Genomic DNA, 3,979 nt, shown 5'->3' with positions numbered 1-3,979 from the left:
CTACCAGCCCCGCCTGTCCCAGGGGCGGGCGGGCGGGGCAGCCACTCCAGCCCCAGCCTCGCCTGGGTGCACTGACAGAGGTGTGGACTCCTGGGTCCCTGGCTGAGAAGCCAGGGGAGAGAGGGCTGACGGACTCAGCGTCTGACGGCGGCGGTGACCGAGGGGGTGGGGACTGAGCTGCCTGCCTCTGCCGCCCACCACCATCTCAGGAAAGGCTGCTGGTGCTGGCTGCCCGTTCCAGCTGCAGGGGTGACACTGGGGAGTCTGCCTCCCAGTGCTCCTTCTCTCTGGGCCTGGCCTCATCAGGCCCCTGGTGCTTCCCCCCCCTCCTCCTGGGGAGGGGGCCTGTGAAGAGCAAATGAGCCAAACGTGACCACTAGCCTCCTGGAGCCAGAGAATGGGGTGCGTCTGAGGGCTGCCCCGGCCCAGCACCCAGCCATCTTCCCTGAGCCAGCCGGCGGGTGGTGGGCATGCCTGCCTCACCTTCACCTGGGGGTGGCCAGGAGGGGCCCAGACTGTGAATCCTGTGCTCTGCCCGTGACCACCCCCCGCCCCCATCAATCCCATTGCATAGGTTTAGAGAGAGCACGTGTGACCACTGGCATTCATTTGGGGGGTGGGATATTTTGGTGGAAACCGCCCCAGCCTTAGTCCCCAGGGCGAAGCGCTGGGGGGAAGATGGGGAGTCAGGGAGGGGGGGAATCTCAGAAGAGGGAGGAGTCTGGGAGTGGGGAGGGATGGCCCAGCCTGTAAAATACTGTATATGCGCTACTGTAGATACTGGAATGACTTTTCTGTACATGTTTGGTTAATTTTTTTTGTACATGATTTTTGTATGTTTCCTTTTCAATAAAATCAAATTGGAACAGTGGATACTCTTTCTGCGCTCCTTCCCGCTGTATGGCCTGGTCAGTGCCTCCGTGACCCATCGGGGTCCGCCCAGCCTTGTGCATCCTTACTCAGCTCCCACTCTGGCAAAACCCCGTGAAGGTGGGGGTTTTGGTGCTTCATTCTCATTTGACCTCCCCCCACCCCAACTGGGTAGAGTATGTCATGGGGGCTCGGTATTATGAATGAATGAATGAATGAATGAATGGCCTGTAACTTTTATGCATAAGCATCACCGTTAGGAGTCCTGGGGAATGTGTCAGGAATGAGACAGAGTTTGTCCCCACCCTCATGGGGGCACACAGTGACACCTGGGAGAGCACCTGGAGTTAAGATCAGAGCAAAGCATCCCCCACAGAGCTGTCCCAAGGCCCAGCACATTGCCTGGCATAAAGAGCCGGTGTTGAATTAATATAAGAGAGACCCTACCCTTACCTTCCTGGGAACAGGGCACCGGGCCAAATGCTTTACCTGTGTCCCTTCCCAATCCCCTGGGCCGTGGACTGGTACTGGTCCCTGGTCTGTTAGGAACTGGGACACACAGCAGGAAGCGAGCGGCAGGCAAGGGTGTGAGTGAAGCTTCAACCGTATTCGCAGCCGCTCCCCACGGCTAGCATCACCGCCTCAGCTCCGCCTCAGCTCGTCAGGAGTTAGATGCCAAAAAGGGTTGGGGACCGCTGCCATACATGCCTGGGAGACTCAGGTTCAGATCCAAGGTAGAAACTGCCGCTGCTCAGGTCCCAAAATTCTCTCCTCTCCCCGCGTCATTCTGTGCTACGGCTGTCTACGCCCAGGACAAATTCCACGAGACAATGTCGGAACCGTTGCTTTAGTCATACATATTTCAAAGAAATTAAGAGGGGGAAAAATCGTCTTGAAAACATTCTCCCCATTTATTTGCCATTTCTAGGGCTCTTCAGTGCATCCTGAAGTTTCTAGGTTCTCCCGGGGCAGTTTCCCATGAGCCTGAAGGGTATGCATTAGCATTTCTTACAAATTCTTTTAGTTTTCTTTCATCTGAAAATACCTATTTTCACTGGTTATAGAATTCTGGGATTGACTGTTTTCGTTCAGCATTTTAAAGATGTCGTTTCACTGTTTCCTGGCCTCCACTGTCTCTGATGGAAATCCAGAATCATTTCAATCACAGTTCCTCTGTGTTTTTGTCAGGCCGGTTTCAAGATTTTTTTTCTTTGTTTTTGATTTTCATACTGACTATGATAGGTCCAAGCACAGTTTTCTTCCTATTTATCCTGTTTGGGATTTGCTGAGCTTTACAAGTCTGTAAATGTCCATCTTTCACCAAATTTCAGAAGTTTTGGGCCATGATTGATTCAAATATTTTTTCTTCCCAACTCTCTCTCCTCTCTTTCTGGGACTCCAATTACACGTATATCAGACCTCTTGATAGTTTCCCACAAGTCCCAGAAACTTTTGTTATTTAAAAAATGTTTCCTCTTTTTTTAGACTGGGTAATTTTCATCAGTCTATTTCCATTTCCCGCACCCACTTCTCTGTCACCTCCATGCTACTGATTAGGTCTACCGGCGACTTTTAAAAATTGCAGATACTAAAAAAATTAATAAAAATAAATTTTAAAAAATTACATACCATATTTTTCAGTCTTAGAATCCATTTGGTTCCTTAACATTTTTACTTCTCTGCCGAGACTTCCTATTTTTCAACATTACACACATTTTCCTTTATCTCAGTTAAGTCCTATCGTAATGAAGTCCTTGTCTGTTAATTCTGGACCCGGGGTCCAAATCTTGTCCTTTCCGTTCAGAATGGGTCCCAGGCCCCTGATTCCATGATTTGGGATTTTACCCTGGATATCAGGAAGGTTATGCTGTAGGCGCTCTGCAATGTCATGGCCTCCAGGGGATGTGACTGTTTTTTAGGGGATATTTACGTTGGCTGGAATCTGCTGCAGCGGGTGACAGGTCGCACCCCGTTCATGCCGGTCTTGCTGTCTGCTCTGCACCTTCACAGCCCAGTGGTCAGCAGGAGTCTTGGGCTGCATTTACACACATCTTGGCATTTCCCTTCCCTGGCACGCACCTTTCCCGCAGCTCTGGCTGTGTCCTCTAGTGCTTCGGGCCAGTCACACGGCTGGTGGCTTACCTTTTAGGCCGCCTGGTGCAGTGCCTCAGGCTGCCGTGGTGCGAGGCAAACCACACAAACACCAGAAAACTCACCTTGCAACTTCCAACTCCCCTCCGAAGTCCACCCGTGTTGTTCACTCTCCAGGCCTTCCAGTGGTTGTTTTTTGGTAGGTTTTTGTTTGTTTGTTTTGTATATTGTCTAGAATTTATAGTAATTTGCAGGAGAGTTTGTCTGTTAGAAACTTACTGCGCCATACAAGAAACAGAACTTCTTTTGAAGTGAAATTCTAGGCTCTCATCTCTTAGGACCCAAAGTGGGAACCACACCCCGCCATCCAGGTTAGATGTTAAGAGGCAGAGATGCGTGACAGTCAAGGACAGAGGCCACATTGTTAGCCAAGTCTAGAAGGCTCCCAGAAGAACAGAAGAGGGATCAGTTGTTCTGGAGGGAAAGGGAACACCCAACGTCACCGCTAGGTGGCCTTCTGCCTTGGAACCAAGCAGTCCCACAACCTGGCAGGGCCGAGGACAGAGGAACCTGGCAACGGGGCCCTGAGCTGAACCACCGCCCCGTGCACACTGTGCGACTGCTAGCAAGCGAAGTCTGAACTTGACCCGGCACCCCCTGCTCCTGAATACTCCCACCCTGCAATGGCTGCTTCTGGAAAGGGGAGAGTTACATTTCACTGTTCTTTAAATTTCCCCTTCCTTAAAAAACTTTGTAAACGTTTCAATTCCGTGCTACACACACATACTATCTATCCGATTGACAAAGGAAGTGTCCACTGCTGCCAGCCTGCGGCCTTTGGGAAAGAATCGCCACCTCGAATGCGTTTATATACTCTGTTACCCAAGTGGTTGGCTTTGGGAGTCTTTCTCAAGTGTGTACAAAGGAAACCGGCTCAGTGTCACTTGGCAGCAGACTGATTAAGTGGCTTATGGTTCATCTATGGTTTTGGAATTTGACGCCCAATGCACAATCTCAA

This window comes from Pteropus alecto, unplaced genomic scaffold (assembly GCF_000325575.1).
Source record: "Pteropus alecto unplaced genomic scaffold, ASM32557v1 scaffold194, whole genome shotgun sequence".
NCBI lineage: Eukaryota > Metazoa > Chordata > Mammalia > Chiroptera > Pteropodidae > Pteropus > Pteropus alecto.
The sequence above is the reverse complement of the archived record's forward strand: the minus strand, read 5'-3'. Positions refer to the sequence as shown.